Source organism: Periplaneta americana, chromosome 12 (genome assembly GCF_040183065.1).
Source record: "Periplaneta americana isolate PAMFEO1 chromosome 12, P.americana_PAMFEO1_priV1, whole genome shotgun sequence".
NCBI lineage: Eukaryota > Metazoa > Arthropoda > Insecta > Blattodea > Blattidae > Periplaneta > Periplaneta americana.
In genome coordinates, this window is record NC_091128.1 from 54,459,119 (window position 1) to 54,479,739 (window position 20,621).

The 20,621-nt window shown below is 35.9% G+C and overlaps 1 protein-coding gene across 8 annotated transcripts in view; it reads right to left on the reverse strand.

Moving 5' to 3' along the window:
• Positions 1–20,621, reverse strand: part of promL (prominin-like) — a 407,308-nt gene that overhangs the window by 306,270 nt on the left and 80,417 nt on the right. The window contains exon 1 of one of the 8 annotated variants that reach the window (XM_069841336.1): positions 11,060–11,077. The exons of the other annotated variants lie outside the window; for them this stretch is intronic. The gene's annotated coding sequence lies outside the window, so the exon portion shown is untranslated. Of the gene's footprint in view, positions 1–11,059; positions 11,078–20,621 lie in introns of those variants that run through there. 8 annotated transcript variants of the gene reach the window in all.

Here is a 20,621-nt window from a genome sequence, read left to right on the forward strand (position 1 = left end):
TAATATTGTGACGTGAGATGGAAAATTTGCCATTATATATTTGTCCAGAAAATTTTTCCGCCTTACAAATACTTGCTTTCTTCGCTCCTTACAACCTCAAGAGCCTCACATGTATTCCTCACTATATTCTCATCACTTACCAGTTTATGAAATGAAAGTCGTAAGTCGTCTAACCTTTGATGGCTGTGTTAGTACAGACTCCAAAACAACGTCATTGTGAAGTACGTTTTGCCGTGAGAGTATGATTAAGAAATAAGCGCTGGCAATATCATATTTTGAGAACTTTACTAATCTGATCTAAACTGTCACAAGACTATTATCTCGACATGGACTGATGAAAGTCCTTCATTTTAAAATAATTATTGTTGGCTCAGGAAAACATTATAACAATTATGTTATATGATTCGTAATTTCTCTTCTCCGTTATCTGTGAACTCCTCACTTTATTTATCATAACTCATTCACAGACACAGCCAAATCGGCACTCGTACTGAAACTGTGTTACTGAAACAAAAGCTACTGCAGGTATTGTATAGCCCTGTCGCGTTCCCCTCCAAGGCGATTCACTCCCTCCAGGTAGGGGAATAGAAAGTGCACATCGCACAGAGACAGTTGCACAATGTGCGCGACTGCACAATGTGCAGGATTTTGACATGCCTGATCTTCCGGAAACAAAAATGACCCGACTCTTGAAGCTCCTTACAGAGCACGGTTCACACCACAATTTAACGAAGCAAATAATGAGCAAAGTAACATATTTAGCGCGACTTGTGGCTTGTGGGCCATCCAAAGCTCCGACCTCCACCCCACTGTGTGCGAGTCCTTATATGCTCGGTCACTATGGCTTACAATAAACAATACGTATCTTAATCACAACGACCTCATTCAATACCAGATCAAACTATAAAATAATTACACAATTAAAATAGGACATTTGGGCCAGGGAAACCCGTGTTTGGTATAAGGATAAATCGTTTAACATGTTACTTCATTGAAATTGTATTTAAATTATTAAAATACCATCATTTTGGTCCAGAGAGCACTCACTTGATACAAGGCTAATTCCTTCAACATGTTTCTTAATTGTTATTACATGCAAATAATTAAAATAGGATCATTTGGTTCAGGGAACATCCGTTTTTGGTGCAAGGATAATTTGTTTAACATTTTTCTAAATTAGTCCTGAAACCTCCTTTAATAAATCTTTCCAAATTAATGTCAATATAGAGTGGATTGTGTACGAAGATAATTTTTTCATATTGGCCTCACTGTGCATCTTTTTTTTTCTTTGTTAAGTTTATTTATACACGCTTTAACATCTGTTATCATGTCGCGTGATTAGAATGTGTCTATATACTAAAAGACACAACCGAGCGAGATGGGTCAGACGCTAGCGTTTGAGACTCGCATTCGGGATGTCCCGGGTTCAAACGCCGTGACCGACCAATCTCACTGTGGTTTTTCATGGTCACAAAGACAAATGCCGGATTGGAAATTTAGATGCCATGATTCATCACCGCCTCAATCACCAATACCAAAAACACTAATCAAAATCTATAATCAGTTACTCAAGCCATCTACAACACAGCAGGAAATGAATATGGGTAAATTATGAACGCAGGAACGCCCTATTATGACACTTTGTAAAATAACAGCTTCAGTGAGCTAAAGGATAAAATACTAATTTCTACTCCAAATGTGTTGTATTTTTGGTATAGGAAAAATACTCATCTTTACGACGAAACTCTTAAAAATATTATATGTTCTCTAGACAAAATGAAATTGAAATGTATAAAGTCAGAGTATTTTATGTGGACCAAATAAAGTTTAAATAATCAAGTAATACACAATATTGTTACAGAATATCAAGTTTTCTGTGCTTAAGAATCTATTTTAATCCTACCTCAGGCCTCGATTCACTTAGGAGTTACTACAATGACATAGGTATAGCATTATGTCCATCTAGAGAAATTACACATTCAAATGGTGAAAGAATGATCCAAATCGTTTAAGTAGCTTCTGAGATTACTTCATACAAACACAAACATTCTCTATATATTAATATTGATAAATATTTATATATTCCAAACAAAGAATACAATAATTATTATATCCGTATAAAAGTAGTGTTAAATGAATATCTTCCGTTTGTTGTGCGAGGCCACCTTAAATAGACGCAGTCATTGTTTCCATTTCATTATAGCCAATTAGTCTGTGGCGATACTGATAAAACGCGTTGTTATTTTAAAACTCGTATATCTCGTTAAATATCAATCCTATCAAAATCTTTCAAAGAATAAAACTTATCGGAAACAGTTTTTAAAGAAACTTTTGTTATGCAAAAGTTTAAATAAAATCAATAAAAAGCGAGATATCTCGATTTAATTCAGACCCTCTTATAACTCCCCTTTTAAATAAAATATCTTGAATGTCATGTAGCCCAAAATCAAAGTAGAAACAAACTTACTTTATATACCAATTTTCATAGAAATCGGTTCAGCCATTATCGCGTGAAAAGATAAACATCCAGACAGACAGATAGACATACAAATAAAAATTAAAAAATGCGATTTTTGTTCTCAGTATGGTTAATTATACGTACATGCTAATAAACTATTTTTGGAAAAGCGAAAATTGCTTACTTGTAATTCAAATATCACATAGCCACAATGGAAGTGAATTCTATAACAGAATAAAACACATAATTAATTACTAATGTTCTAATATTTGTATGTACCATATTTGAGTCTTTATTAAAACAAAACAGAGTGTCTCCCATGTAGATAAAACAAGCAAGCAGTGTGAGATATATTTTAGAACATATGTTGTCTATAACGGCGGTGAAACTAAAAATAATCTTTTCTGAGAATGGAGTGTAACATTCTATTATTCCCTGCTTCAAACGCCTGCTTATGACCTTGACGGGTTCCACAGCTCCAGCAAATCAGAGAAGTGCGGTGACGTTCAGCCAAATGATACGACCTCAGCTAGGGTAATGCATCATTCTCGAATTCAGTAGCATGCAAGAGGGAAAGAGAAAAATTTTAAACAAATTCCACTGAACAACAAATTTTTTTGCTTTTTGTCTTGCTCCGAAATAAAAATAGGTGAATATTACTAATATGTGTACCCTAAATCTGAATTTAAAAGCGAAATTGCCTCATCACGTATCATTTCCCGGGAAATGTGAATTGAATTTTTTATGGAAAAAAAAAAAAGTTTTTTTTTTCTTTCACTGCTACTGATAAAATTACAACACACTAGGGATTCAAAATGCCTCATAATACTATAAAAATGTGTACTGGATACAAAAATGATGTTACATAGTTTAAAACACAACAATAAAAATATTTCATGCCTATAATGACAAAAATCTTAGAATTTTTACTTCCATTTAAAAGAATTTTCTGGATTACTTCCGTTTATAACTAAATCTGGGACTGTGTTTTACAAGGAACAAACAATAGTCTGCAAGCATGCTGGATGATGATCTTCCTTTATATCGCCTTTCTATTTCAGATATTTCTTGATGACATTTTTCCCCATGCTTGTCGCTTAACGCTCCAAGGTTAAGAGGAAAGAAATCCAAATGAGAATGTAAAAAGTGTATTTTGAGAGACATATTACACCCCATATTCTCACATGCACTTGATATGGTTTACACAACAAGGTCTATGTAGTTGTCTGCCCTAAAATTTCGAAGGAAATTTGAGCAAACATCTTTGGAAGAGCGTCATGCCATTTTTTCTGTAACGGAAAGTTTTTCCTCACATAAAGAATCAGCCATAACTTCGTGAATTTGTGGAGCGATGAAAATGCCCTCTTTTAATTGGCCTTCACTCAAACTGGCAAACTTTTCTTTTAAATACTGAAAACCACACCCATGTTTTTTCATTGCGTAGACTCACTCTGAACTGTTATGAAATTTACAGAATAGAATATACCAATGTCTGTTTATTTATTATAAGTACCTACAAAAGAACATGCCAACAACCATAAGAAACTGGAGATAAGTCATAAACTCAAAATGCATTAGCTTCTGTTTTGGTTTACAACTCCCAACCAGCGCCATATGTTTCCTGTGGGAGCGCTTATCGAAAAGTGAAATCATAGTACAGTATATTTTAAAAATCTTACGTGATATGAAGAAAAGAGAAGATGCATTTTTCGGATTCAGCGTACACCAAATCATAAGGGACACATTGTTTTAAGTCGGAGCAAAATTCTTGTTGTTCAGTGAATTCTTAGGCGAATTTATGAAATATGCCAATTATCCACATGCTTGTAGTAATTTTGACTTATAAACGCTAAATTGAATTACTATTCTGAAGAATATATTAAGAGTAGCCTAATTGAGAGAGTCCGAAACTTCTTAAGAAAAAAGTGACTTCGTGCTTTTAAAATATTATCGGAATGTCAAATGTTCTCATCTCAAACATTCACCTGTTTCTACAGATATTCAGTAGCGGAAGTTTTCTTTTTATAACATTGTTCTCGAAACCTAATTAAACTTACAGATAAAGCGCATTTGCAGATTACAAGGTAAGGCGAACCTTTATTGTAATACATTTCAATAAATAAAATGTGGTCCTCAACTGTCTTTCTGTTACGTTGTTCTGCATATAGGCCTACAATTACTTCAAATTTAAACGCAGTAACGCATGAAAAACTTTCCCGTACATGCTATATTGTGTAGGCTACAGATTTGCTGTACCGTACCGTATTAAATTTATACTGCATATAAGAGACAAGCCATGACGGAGGCAGATCACTGCTGTAGGTTTGTGGTCACCAGTTTGTGGTTAAAATACAGAACTATAGGTCTCGCAAGCACGGAATACCGACGGAAGAAATGCAAATCAAACACTGCGATAAGGAAGAGCGGGCGACAGGAAAGGTCACGAGATAGCTTGAATAATATTCAAGAGTACAGTCGGAAGAGAAATGACATCGACAGAATCAGTCTTTTTTTTAGTAGGTTATTTTACGACGCTTTATCAACAGCTTAGGTTATTTAGCGTCTGAATGAGATTATGGTGATAATGCCGGTGAAATGAGTCCGGGGTCCAACACCGAAAGTTACCCAGCATTTTCTCATATTGCGTTGAGGGAAAACCCCGGAAAAAACCTCAACCAGGTAACTTGCCCCGACCGGGAATCGAACCTGGGCCACCTGGTTTCGCGGCTAGACGCGCTAACTGTTACTCCACAGGTGTGGACGAATCAGTCTTGCGTTGTGGTAGTTACATTACGACTTTAGCTTGTTCCATTGCGTGTGAATACGTGTCTTATATCGCACGGTATTATTTCATTCGTAAACATGTGTTGAGCGTTTAATTATTAGCTTCGAATTTTTCTCTTGCTACCTTATTTATTTCCACAGCGATGTCCTCATTTGTTCATTTTCTTGGAAGAGACAGTACTTCCATCGGCTCGCACCTCTCCTCTCTCGGCGTGCCTACATACACCCGTCAAAACAGACAGCAACGCCACCATTGGTTTTCGGTAATCGTTTCTTGCGCGAGCTAGACCAACGTCCATGCATAATGCGCGAGTCACCAGTAATTTACTCACAACTCCGCTCTCCTGCATTGGCACGATAATTTCCAGGATTAAGGTGATTGCATAACTTCCGTGTGTAATGTTATGTTTTTTTCATTATTATTATTATTATTATTATTACTATTATTATTATTATTATTATTATTATTATTATTATTATTATTATTAAAAAGGCTGTCCCCTACCAAATTTCCATCTCCAAAATTTCATCTTACGTAGGTTGGCAGGTCTGATGTTACATGCTCTCTGCGATTATCAAGAATGGCGTAACATGTTTAGTTCAGTAGTTCGAGGATATGACTTGACGCTTGGTCGTACTACAGTTAAGGCTGGTTCACAATAAACCGGAAACGAGAATCGGAACGAAAACGAAAACGGTAAAAATTGTTAAAATGTGTACATTTAAATGTGAGCATTCACAATTAACGAAAAGCTTGCCGGAGCCCGGGATCGGGAACGGAGAGTTGGCCAAGTTTCAAATTTGGCGTTCACGTTTCCGATCACAGCCCACTAGATTCATTCTATTGTCATCTAAAAGTTATTTTGTCGTCGTATATTTTGTAGTAAGAAGACCGTGACATAACCTATACATTATTTTGTTCTGTGCTGTGCATCATGGAGCAAGTTTTATTTGATGAGATTCTAATATTGAGTGTTGAGGAAAATCCTCACGTTTACGATAAGCGGCGCGCCTCGTATAAAGATGAGAAAATGAAGGAGAATACGTGGCTTTCAGTAGCTGAATCTTTGAACACCGATCGTAAGTGAATCATATTTTATTACTGTATTGGTTGTATTACACATTACATATTCATGCTTCAATTCAATAACTACTGTTGTGTTCATTTTTGTTCTATTACAAATGTTTCTTCTCTAATTATTTTACGTTATGGTAGACTTAGAATAGGTTGTGATAATAAAGATGCATGGGCATATTTATAGTACCGTACCTAATGAAATGTTTCAGTTGAAATTTCGAAGTTGGTTAATCTGTGTTTATGTTGGCTGCCTTGTACTCATGAGAGAACGCCATTGGTTAATTATACACAAATAACATCAGAATGCGTAATATCGACTTTATATATTGTTATTGACATGCATATCGATATGCATAGTCGTCTACGTTCTCGGTTTATTGTGAATCAAAAATGTTCATATTCACGTCCTCTGCTTCTCGTTTTCATTCTGGTTCTCGTTCCCGATTTATTGTGAATCAGCCTTTAGTCACAATTCGTACAAATCGTAGTTTAAATTTGATACAGTATTTCTTTTTAAGTTCGTGACAGATTCAGTATGATTTTAAGTATTATATATTAGCATACGAGAATTTCATAAAGTTCTAAAATAAAAACAGATGTAAAGACGAACACTACCTCTAAATGATGTCACTTTTCTATTCGAACAGTGTAGTGCCTAGACCGTATTTTGTTTATGTTCTTTGTGTTACAAGCAAGCGACGAGTGTACACAGGTACGCTAACTGTGCTCAGGGTCCGTTCGTGTACTCTGTGTGTCAGATCTGTCCTCAATGGGGAAAGGAAAGGAACTTTCGCCAGATCTGCAACAGGTAATTGTTAATTTGGCATTGAAAGGATATTCTTTGCGAAAAATAGGCCAACTTAGTTAATAAATCACATTCTACAGTACAGTATATTAACAAATTCAGATAAAAAGAATTGTGGTTTATTTAACGACGCTCGCAACTGCAGAGTTTATATCAGCGTCGCCGGTGTGCCGAAATTTTGTCTCGCAGGAGTTCATGTCCATGTCAGTAAATCTACTGACATAAGCCTGTTGCATTTAAACACACTTAAATGCTATCGACCTGGTCCGGGATCGAACCCACAACCTCGTGCACAGAAGGCCAGCGCTATATCGACTACGTTACCCAGGCTGACACAAACAAATTCAGATATAACGGCTCTACTGACAATCTGAAAAGAAAATCTAAAGAAAGAAAAATAAATTCAAAAGAAGAGAGGTTTGTTGTAAATAAAATTAGGACAAACGCCGTACTGAGTGTGCCTAAGGTCAACAGTTAAGCGCACGACGTCAAAACAATGTGCAACGAGACGATCCAACGCAAGAAAAGGCTCTTTAATAGTAGAAAGAATCACAGAGATAGAATCAGGTTTGCAAAAGTGCAAATAAACAACGAACAGGATTTCTGGGACAATGTCATTTGGTCCGATGAAACCAAAATAAATAAATATGGATCAGATGGAGTAACCAAGACAATACTGAAGAAAAATAATTACAAGAAATGTAACGAGTTCAGGACTATCAGCCTGATATCGCACTCGGTGAAGATTCTACTTACTTACAAATGGATTTAAGGAACCCGAAGGTTCATTGCCGCCCTCAGATAAGCCAGCCATCGGTCCCTATCCTGTGCAAGATTAATCCAGTCTCTATCATCATATCCTACCTCCCTCAAATACATTTTAATATTATCCTCCCATCTACGTCTCGGCCTCCCTAAAGGTCTTTTTCCCTCCGGTCTCCCAACTAACACTCTATATGCATTTCTGGATTCGCCCATACGTGCTACATGCCCTGTCCATCTCAAACGTCTGGATTTAATGTTCCTAATTATGTCAGGTGAAGAATACAATGCGTGCAGTTCTGTGTTGTGTAAGTTTCTCCATTCTCCTGTAACTTTATCCCGCTTAGCCCCAAATATTTTCCTAAGCACCTTATTCTCAAACACCCTTAACCTATGTTCCTCTCTCAGAGTGAGAGTCCAAGTTTCACAACCATACAGAACAACCGGTAATATAACTGTTTTATAAATTCTAAGTTTCAGATTTTTTGATAGCAGACTGGATGATAAAAGCTTCTCAACCGAATAATAACACGCATTTCCCATATTTATTCTGCGTTTAATTTCCTCCCGAGTGTCATTTATATTTGTTACTGTTGTTCCAAGATATTTGAATTTTTCCACTTCTTCGAAGGATAAATCTCCAATTTTTATATTTCCATTTCGTACAATATTCTCGTCACGAGACATAATCATATACTTTGTCTTTTCGGGATTTACTTCCAAACCGATCGCTTTACTTGCTTCAAGTAAAATTTCCGTGTTTTCCCTAATCGTTTGTGGATTTTCTCCTAACATATTCACGTCATCCGCATAGACAAGAAGCTGATGTATCCCGTTCAATTCCAAACCCTGCCTGTTATGCTGAACTTTCCTAATGGCATATTCTAAAGCGAAGTTAAAAAGTAAAGGTGATAGTGCATCTCCCTGCTTTAGCCCGCAGTGAATTGGAAAAGCATCAGATAGAAACTGACCTATACGGACTCTGCTGTATGTTTCACTGAGACACATTTTAATTAATCGAACTAGTTTCTTGGGAATACCAAATTCAATAAGAATATCATATAATACTTCCCTCTTAACCGAGTCATATGCCTTTTTGAAATCTATGAATAAGTGATGTACTGTACCCTTATACTCCCATTTTTTCTCCATTATCTGAAGATTCTACTGCGAATACTATATTGACGTTTATCGGTATGTGAAAGTGTATGTATGTATGTATGTATGTATGTATGTATGTATGTATGTATGTATGTATGTATGTATGTATGTATGTATGTATGTATGTATGTATGTATGTATGTATGTATGTAGCCTATGTTCTCTATACAAATCTACAACCTTTGACCGATATGTGTCAAAGTTTGCACATTTAATCTTCATAACCAGGAGAAAAACATAGGCTACATTAAAAACTGTGCAAATGGACGTTAAATTGATTAAAAAAATAAAAAAATAAAAATAAATACAATCAAACTTTCATGTATAATATTAAAATGCAATCTTCTGTATTATTGTCTGTTGTATTTAACATCGACTTTCATGAGGCCATGTAAATTATAACACGAAATTAAATAACATTGTTGATACACATCATGAAGGCTAAAACTAGATAATTAATGAAATAAGTATCTTTACGCAGTCCAGGACCGTAATATGAACTTCTCGATGCAGTTGTGGAAAGTGAGCAGATAGTTTTATCCAACTGAATTCTTGAATTCTTTGAAACCACAAGAATTGCTACCATATAATTTAATACTTACTATTGAATCACCAATAGTACTATTGTGAAATACTGACCCACCAAAATTATGCAATGGAACAAGAACTGGTGTGAAAAAAACCCATGCAGAACGTAATAGAAGTGACAATATTAACTAACAAAACGAAAGGAGAAGACGCATTCCTATGATACCAACTAACATGTCTTTCAATTTTAAGTAACAGCAATTTCAGTGCGACTAGCATTTGTAATGGCTATATTAAGATTAAGCTCAAGGACACTTGCTCAAAGTTGCACCCAACTTAAAAACTTCCTGTTTTTCACATTCTCAACTATATTTTATACAAACAAGTAGGAAAAAAAAAAAGATTTTACACGCATCAAAAAGCAATTCAATGATACTTATGTCATGTTGCTAATGTAGTATGTGAATGTACGTAAACCGACTGAAAGTAACATTGTATTAATTCTGAAATATACGTCTCTCAAAATATTGTTGTTCACGTCCGAAAATGTGTTAGTACTGCGAAATTCTAACTGTATAATCACGTTGCCAATGTAGTATGTTATGCGATGTGGAAATAACAATTTCTATTAAAAAAAAAACACAAGTCTCTGAGAATATTAGTCTTTATTCCAAAAATTGATTTATTGCGAGTTTATATTGTATCTGTATACTGTATATAAAATAAGAATTAATTTAATACGTTCTGAATTTGTGAGATATCGTTTCTCAAGTTATATTAAAAAGAAATAGGCTTACAGCGATCAAGGAGTAAAAGATCTTCGAATATAAATTAAATTATATACGTATATATTTATTCTTTGGTACGACCGATGGAGAGATACATTTTCGTTCTCGATGACATCCCAACGGGTTCAGACTGGGAACAAGGGAATTCTCTGTTTATCGTTAGATGTCTCTGATATTCAAGTGAAAGAACACACAGACATGAAATTACGTGAAATGCACAGCTTGAGATCAATGTACATATCTTATAATTACTTTATCTTTGCCTCTGTGCAACGTCACATTTGCGGGGGGAGAAAAGGAGACGGCTTTTTAATACGTTGACTCAAATGATTATGGTAAGCCACTCGAAATTTAACAGTCACTGACCGGCAGAGATAAAATGTAAGATCTGTGGAACGTTGATACAATGCTAAGTGAGCTTATAGGGACCTAGGGGTGTGTTTTTGTTTTGCTGAAATTCAAGACAATGTTAATTCATTTAAAGTTTGTGTGAATACTAGCTGAAAGCACCCGAAGCACTCTCAATTAGGCTACTCTTAATATATTCTTCAGAATATTAATTAAATTTAGCGTTTATAAGTCAAATTTACCACAAGCATGTAGATAATTTACATATTTAATAAAATCGTCTCTGAACAAGAATTTTGCTCCGAAAATATAAGCAACATAGGATGACTTTATCGACGAAAAATTACCTCTCAAATGCCTTGCACATCGCTTGGCCCGTAGCGAAGTGGTTACCTCTCTGGCTTCCACCGTAGCGGTCCGAGTTCGATCCCCGCCCGAGTCACGAAGGAATTTTTGGTGGACAAAGCGGTCGCGAGGGGTTTTCTCGGGGTTGTCCCATTTCCCCTCACCATATCATTCTACCATACTCCACAATCATCCTCAACTCTGCGAGTTCCCGAGGCAGGCCTTCAGAGCAAATAAGAAAATTGTTAAAAAGTTGTACACATTTTGTTTAACAAACACTATAAAAATGCCTTGCAGAATCTGGTTCTTCATTAAAAAATATCTCATCTTAAAGCTCTATTCCGTCTCGCAATGTTTCATTACTGAAAAGTCAACGACTTTTATTGTGTTGCAGATTTTATTCCGTACATATATATATATATATATATATATATATATATATATATATAGGCCTAACGATACTGGTGAAAAACTTACTTAACGTGAATGAAATTGATGATGGCAAAATTATATTTGGAGAGCTGAGATCAACGATTCACCAGATGACCTTACACACCTTAAAGGTATAAAAAACCACGGCAAAACATTCAACTATGCAATCAACCCAAGAGGGAATTAAAGCCACCCCCCGTGCTCAGCCTCGGATCAGCAAGCATATGCATCTATCCTCTGAGTTACACCAGTGATTAATGTGCTGCAATAATAGTGGATTCTGAACTCAGAAAATCATACAGTTTGTCAAACAAAACCTCTTAAGAGGCCATGTGTCTCTGTAACTTATCATGGCAACAGATGTTGAGACCGAAGTAATGGTTGTCCCCTCCCCACACTCTTCACAACGAATGTCTCTTTCTCTCATACAAAAACAATGTGTTGTCACTACTTAGGGTTGGTTCACTTGCTTCACAAAGGAGAGAAAACCTTAACTCATCCTGTCATTCATTGCAGCTGTTTCACAAGTACAAACACAAAAATTCTCAGAGAATTTGACGATGTTTCGCAGTCATTATTCACATAACCAAAAACATCCTGTCCGTAGGTGGTGATATCGTGTTCTTAAGTACCAAAAACTATTACATATAATCTGCGCTCTCCTGACATTTACGGAACTTATTAAACGACACCACTCTCACCGAATCTTTCACCCAACTGCAGTGCAAACACATTATTCAATTTGCTATTTACATTGCTTGCACTATCATTAAGTTTCTCCAAATAACAGAATTAACTTATTTTTTCTGTATAACTAGCGGACATTACATTTATTTTTTTACTTTTCCATTAGGTCAGTTAGATAAATTAAAAAGAGAAAGTAATGTAAAGTCGAAATTTTGTCGGGAGTTCATTGCATCGAAAAATTGGTTTTGTGCGAGATCGTGCGTATTTGCTTGTTTTCCGCACACAACCAATACGCGGTAAGTGTGAAATACCACATTCAGTATTCCCAACGTAACACACATAACAATTTCCCTCTTCTTACCGCTTAAGCGCGACGTTCGTTTTATTGCTTTAGGCTTTTAACATATTATTTTTAGAGACGTTTAACATAGTAATAATTATAAATTGGAAACTTACCACTGCAATTTCACCTAAATTGCAATGTTAGTTATTGTTTTTAAATATTTGCAAAAATTAAGTAAAGTCTACTACTCCACGAAACTTATTGCATTCCTGATACAAGTAACATTAAGGAAGCCGTGAAAAAATCAACAAGATTCCAGATGCCGATGTTATTACTGCAATATGTTATATAAATAATATTGTTAAAATATTAAAATGAAAAATAAATCATTACATAACCTTACCGTTTGTTTTAAGTTCGCATTTATAGACTGGGGAAAAAAAAAAGACAGACGTAAATCACGGCCTGCTGGAGTATAGTAAACACAGAAAACATTTTACAGCAACAATGTTGAAGAAAGACATTTTGGTGTCTCGAAGTTGGCTTCATTAAACAGAAACCAACATGGAGATTTCATTGCAACTAATTAAAAATTCGTCTTTCAGGTATGTAATAAACGATCTTCGCACAAATTAAGTACGATACACGAGCGGTATGTTTGTTTTCATGTTCTCGGAAATTAAAAAAGCTCAACTACGTTTCGCTTTTTCAATCTTTTCCTCGACCATGAAAACGTCAACATACCGCTCTTGTAACGTATATTACTATTGTCGTGTCACAACATATTTGCCTGTATACTGCGGACCGCGATTCCTCCAAAGCTGGACAAATTTAGTTCTGATCCGGCTCTACGAAAAACTTTATTCTGAAGTAAAGTACAGTACATGAAATATAACATTCTTAGCAAAAATTCATTTTGAAATATTCTTACTTTTGGATTACCAATGACGAACTACACGTAGTAGTTTATTTCCGAGTTAAGGTGTTCGAAAAAGTACGTATTGTTCTATTTTCAGCCACGAGAATGATCGGACATCATTTAAGAGAGAAAACTTAATATGGTGCGTGAATTCATTTTCGTACTTGATATCTATCTCTATGTCTGTCGGTCCGTCCGTCTATCGATCGATCCATCCATCCATCCATCCATCCATCCATCCATCCATCCATCTAAATATGGGTATTTTAAGACAAAATATTTTTATAGCGGTTTAACGTGACAATATGTTTCATTCTGTTCTTTACGTCCTTAATTTCATGTCTCTTCTTTAGTTTGTCGAGGTCGCGATTTCATTATTGGAATTATGGTCAGCTTAGGTAAAATACAGGGTCGTCATTGAAAGACGCTTCTCTTGAACCGCAAGCTCAGCGGTATTATCTGTTAGATCCCTCGCACAGTTATCGCGAAATCGACCTCCGTTTTTACGACAGTAACTTTACATAGTACTACCACAAGCAACTAATGACCACATTCCACGACGTCCAATTTCGGTGATGGCCCGCAGCCGACTCTACATCGGAGCAAGCCCGAAATATGGGAAATGAATGGAGATGATGATGATGATGATGATGATGATGATGACGATGATGATGACGATGATGATGATGATGAAAGAGAGGAAGTATAGCCTAATTATGATGGCGAAATGAGCCCGAGGTCCAACTCCGAAATTTACCCAGCTATTGTGTTTCAATCAGTTGAGAGAAAACCTCAACCAGATAACTTTTCCCAACCAGGATCTGAGCCCGTACTGGCTCGTTTCATGGTTTGACATGCTAAATCCTTACTCAGCTATTGCTTATGTACCAACGTGCAGTATGAATACACAGGTTTTAACTTTAATAATGACAACTATTTATTTATTACGAATATACAAGTGATACATCTGTAAGACTTCTACAGTCCTTCAACGTAGTAACCAGCATTGTCTACAACTCGTTGCCAGCGATGTGGAAGTCGTAGTATCCCTGTAGCAGATCCTTTTCTGTTGATGTTTCTGATGGACCGCCCTACTGCCTGCAGAATATCGGGAACAGTCCAGAATCGAACGTCACGAAGTGGTTCCTTCATCTTCGAGATTAAGTCATAATCACAGGAGCTTAAGTCCGGTGAATGTGGTGGATGGAAAAGCACTTCCCATCCCCAGCGGTACAAATCAGCTACAAGGTGTGCCGTGTGGGCCCTTGCGTTATCCTGCAAAATGATGGGAGGGTTCTGCAAAACGTGTAGGCGCTTTCTTTGCAACGCTGGTCTCAGATTATGCTCCAAAAATGACGGAAATACTATGCATTAACATTCTGTCTTTGCGGGACGGTATGTGTTAGGATGACGCCGTCACAATCGTACACAACGATCAGCATAACTTTCACATTTGTAGGGGTACGACGCTCCACTGTTTTGCGTTGTGACCCTAATGACGCCACTCATTTGAATGGCGCTTAAGTAGAGGATCGTATGACTCATGAGACTCATGTCTCATCAAGCGCAACAATACGCCGCAAGAAGGCGTCTCCTTCACGATCATAACGGTCCAAGTGAGTTTGAGCGGTGTCGTATCGTATCCATCGCTGTGCCTCCGTCAAATCCCAGGGAACCCACCGAGATGCAATTTTTCTCATTTTTAGGCGACTCTTTAGAATAAGAAACACAGTCATATGCGATATTCTTATCTTCTGGGCTAACTCACGTACCGTCTCTCTCGATCGTTGTCTAATAGAGCGGAAACAGCTTGCACTTCCTCTTCACAAACAGTCGGACGACCTGGCCGAGTCATGTTTTCCACGTGGTCACGCCCCTCGTTGAAGGCTCGAACCCACCTTGTCACAGTCCGCCGTCTCTCCACATGCCTCAACAAGACCATCATGACATTGTCGTGCTGTACGACCACGGGCAGATTGAATTTTCAGCCAAGATCGCTGTTCCTGCTTTGTTAACATGGCGAAACAACCGCTTAGAGCTGTAACAGCAGACTAACTTCAACTCTCCACAGCGCATGCGCTGTGAGTCGGACGGAAGAATCCTTTTGGGAGGGAGAAGGCCAGACATAGACTAACGTGTGGTAGAAGTGACAACAATTAACTTCTTCTCGTTTCGCTCTTATAGCAGTGTTGCCACTATTAAAGTTACACCCCACGTATATCAGGTGAAGAATACAATGCGTGCAGTTCTGATGTGTAACTTTCTCCATTTTCAAAAAGAAAAAAATCCAGGGTAACAGTAGACTTAATTATATACCGATATGCTAGGATTATAAGACAAATGAAAAAAAAAAAATCAAAGCCGGTACCAGACAAAATAACGGTTCGACTAGGCCTACTTGTAAAAAATTGAGTACTACACATCATAAAGAAATACAAACTTCCAGGATGATAAATGAATAAACTTTTATAACAAGTCATAAGGCGTAACTCTACGACAGATTCATTATTATTATTATTATTAATATTATTATTAATATTATTATTATTATTATTATTATTATTATTATTATTATTATTATTAACAGTTTTCTGTAAGATGTAGTAGGGACCTCTGCGGTGACTGGGTGGTCAGACATTCAGACTGTCATGCAGGCGGTCCGAGTTCGTATGGGATCTTTAATTGAAAAATCCATAGTGACACTTGTGGCGGGCAAAGTTGCAGTTGGGTTTTTCTCCGGGTTCTCCCGTTTCTCATGATTAGGAATTTCCATCATTGTCAACATTTCTCCATTCAGTCATTATTCCATAGCATTCCTCAAATGCCGGCTAGCGACGTAAGGAGGGGGCTGGCCTAGGGATGAGTGGGTTGCCTGCTCGAAACCTGGATACATAGCGAACCTTAGTGTAGTCAGCCGGCGTGAGTTTGGGAATGTGCCTAGCTTGAGGGTTAGTGCAATAGATCTTGATAGGTCGTAGTGCTGGGTCAGTGCCCCCCTCCCAAAATTCCATTTCATTCCAATGCATAATACTTGAACTGATAATTTCATGTAATTTACATTTGTGTGTAAGTTGTAAATAAAGAGGTATTCGACATTCCGTATGTTATCAGCTGTGATTTGATAGTAGTTTTCAGAGAGTCTTGCACGCTTTTCCTTATAATACTCTCTGCGTTCTTTTAATGCCACCAATTGTTCCAACATCTTTAGCCTCTGCAAATCTGTTAAAGGAAATATTTAAATGCACTGCCTCTGGTTTGGTTTGTGTCACCTAAGAAATAGTCGGTTAAACAATCCTCATTTTCCATATTAAATCGGTACAAAGTTTTGTAATCTCTCGAAAGTGAATTTCTGTGCTTCTTATACAACTTTTGAGGTCATTGAATATCCATGAAACACAGCCATTTCGATACACCAGCTTCACTCTACAAACTTGAGTTACCTATTTAGGTACCTCAGCTTTTTTGAAGCAAATGATTCAGAGCAAGAAGTAAAACTCCGTTTTATTAATAAGTAATGCGAGGAAACTATTACGTGTTGACTCCTTGCTCAAAGGTGGAGGAAACTCTTGATGAACAAGCTCATTTTCCTCAACTTTATTAATAGAAAAAGGAGGACGCTCACAAAATTTGAAGCAAACTCATCTTCCTCATCTTTATTAATACCACCCCTTGTCTCATATAACTCTTCTACATATTTCGTCCATCTGTTTAATATTCCTTGTTTTTCTATTATTTCATTTCCGATGTCGTCCTTTATCAACCACATGGATTTCCTGTTCTTATTTCTGAAGTCCAAACATTTTACTTCAGAGTACATTAAATCATATCTTCCTTTTCTCTCTAGACCCTCTAATTCTTCACATTTCTCTGCCATTCAGTCTTCTTTCGCTTTATCAATTTCTCTTCTTAGTTCGTTGTTTAATTTCCTGTAGTTTCTTCTGCCTTCCTCTGTGTTGATGTTTTTCCATTTTCTCCTCTCATCCATCTTCTCCAACATTTTTCCTGTGATCCAAGGTTTCTTAATTCTCACACCTTCTGTGTATCCTATTGTTTCTTCTGCTGTTGTCTGTATACAATTTTTTAATGAGTCCATTTCTCATTACTATTTTACTATTCATACTAATATATGCCTCAAAATAGTCCAGATTCAATGTTATCAACTTCTGGTCAAAATATTTCCTCCTGCATGTATTGTGGAAAGTATTATCCAAGGTTAAACACTCATATTACAAAATCACATCCTGAAAATCATAGAGAAATTCTTGTGGAAAGAAATATCTCCTCAACATATAATGTCATACAAGCTGATCCCGAAAATGAAACTGTAAGTACTCCACCACCAAATAATTCAGATATTGGACATTTGCGAAAATTATATTAATGGTAATGTCATTTCATGCAAAATTGTCTTCTTTACTTCATCTAGATCCTTGTCCTGTTAAATTTAATGGATTATGGTACAATGAATTTGTTGATAATAGTAATAATTTGTTTCAAATTAATAGCAAACTGCCAGGCCCTCAGCACCCTTCTGAGTGACATTATGAAATAAAAAACAAAAAAAATAGATACATTTTTTGCAACTAATGACAGGAGATATACGGATTGTAGTAACCCTCAGAAAAGATAAAAAAGGGATAGATAAAAAAGAAAAGAAAAATATAAATATTAGCTCATCCAATATCTATATTAGAATGAAAGCAAAAAACGTGTCACATCTATATTGAATAAAGATAAAAATAATGAACCCTGTAAGATAGCAAATGCCATTTTAAAGGATGCAATGGACGAAAAATGAGGGTTGCCCAATCATCCAATTTTAGATCACTATAATACATTGTTAACTAACACCCAAGAGGATAATTTTGATCAGATTTATTCAGTTTCAAAAGATGTCATAAAAAAGTCACTCCATAACATGCGAACTGATTCCGCACCTTGACCTAATAAGATCCTAGTACGGATGTTAAAATTAACGAAATGGTTCCAGACAGGATGCAGGAGGCAAGAACTATCTTAATTTACAAAGATAAGGGAGAGCGGTGTGATGCTTCTAATTGGCGGCCTATTTCTGTGTGTTTGATAATTAGAAGGTTAATAGAAAGAGCAATTGATACAATTTTCAGACAGTTTATTATTCTCAGTGACATCAGGAGGCTTTGTTTCCCAACCAGGTACGTTCATCAACATCTCACTGGTTGATGGATGTTTAAAGAAAGCCAAAAAGGAATAGAAACATGTCTCGGTTGTAATGCTTGATGTGTCACAAGCTTTTGATACTGTATGTTTAGATCATTTAGATAAATGTCTTGACTCTCAGCTCATTCCAACATCATTGTGGAACTTAATTAAAAATTTGGTAAAAGATAATTTTACAAGAATTCAAAATAATAAACAAATCTCATTCCATTCAGCTTAAAAGAGGTGATTTTCAAGAGTCACCTCACCATTCTATTTAACTTAACAACAAACTTTCTTCTTAAAGAGCTGTCAGAGAAACAAATTTCAGATAAATATGGCTTTGAAATTACCAATAATTTAGGAAAATTAACAGAACTACTTTTGCTGACGATCTGGTTGTTATAGGGAAAAATGTCGGCTGTGCAAAAATTGGTAATGATGACAAAATCTCTACTTGAGACAATAGGCTCCAGCTAAATATTAAAAAATCGGTATCCATCAATATCGAAAAAGGCAAATTGGTAGACAATTCTTTATGATGGTCATGTTATAAAAGGCATTAAACTTGGAGAAAAAATTAAATATTTAGGAGTTTCCTTTAACGAAGAAATAATATTTGACCATGAATTCATGAGTTATTTATATTCAGTCTTAAAAATGATCTTTAAAATTTATATTTGAAAGTAATATTGAGGTTAAACAGAACAGAAATATCAACTTCCTTGACCTAAACATTAAAATTAAAAAATCTAAATTTGTCTATAACATTTTTTCGGAAACCTATGTCAATTAATTACAGCATACGTCAAACATCTATTCATCCACATTCTCACAAAATTTGTAAATTCAGATTTTTGGTCAACCGTTTAATAAATATATCTCTCAATAAACAAGCCTATTCAACAGAATAAAAATACATAATACAGTTAGCTACTGAAAATGGTTTCAATAAGAAAATGATTCAGAACTTTATCCACAAGAGAATAAGGAAATTAAAAAATAAGACACCTACCACTTTACAACCTATAGAATCTAAAAAGCCAAAACATGGATCTCATGCCTTACATACGGAAAATCAATAATCAACTTTCTGCCTTTTTTAAAAAAGAAAACATAAACATCACCTACAAAACCAACAACAAACTAAACAGCATAATTCCCAATAAAATCAGGAATAATAATAAACATTTACATAGTGGAGTTTACCAATTAAATTGTACAAACTGCAACATGAAATATATTTGCCAAACTAAAAGGAATTTTCAAACTAAGAACAAGGGACATAAATCCGGTATCATTAACAATAGAAATAAATAAAAATTTACCACTCACTTACAGTAACTAATGGGTTTCGGGGGTCTACTCATGTGAGAGTCAATTAGTAACTGTATGTCAGGATTTACCAGACGGAATAGATACAAATAGCCAAAAAGATGCAGTGATTATTGACTTTAAACGCGCATTCGATGTAGCCCCACATGACATACTGTTGGTTAAACTACACTAATTTAATACAATGGATTCATGGTCATCGATTTACGTGAAAACAGTTGGCAGCACTGACTAAACAAAAGAAAGGCTATGCGATAAATTAATAGTGATAAATCGAGCTGCAGAAATTATCGCGATGTATGACTGTGACTGGTTGGAATTCAAAATTTCATTACACTTCATTGGCCGAAAATGGAATGACGTCATATAAACGAAATAGTCTAAACAAACCAATATTATGAGGATTTTGTATTCTGGAATTATCAAAATTACTCATATACAGATATTACTGTGACTGTCTAAAAATAAATATGGTGACAAAGTTAAACTTGCACAAACAGATACAGATTCATTCATTAGGTGGAAACTGAGGACTTTTATGGGGATATAAAGCAAAATATAAAAAACTTTGACACAAGTGACTATTCAATAATCGAGCAGTTTGGACTTTTCCATTGCTAATTGTCAAAAAATATATAAACACACAACTTTTCGAAGAGTGAATCTCTCTTCGTCTTCAGGTGAAAGGAACCTATTGTGGGGACACACAGGTCAGACAGGTTAGCTGTTT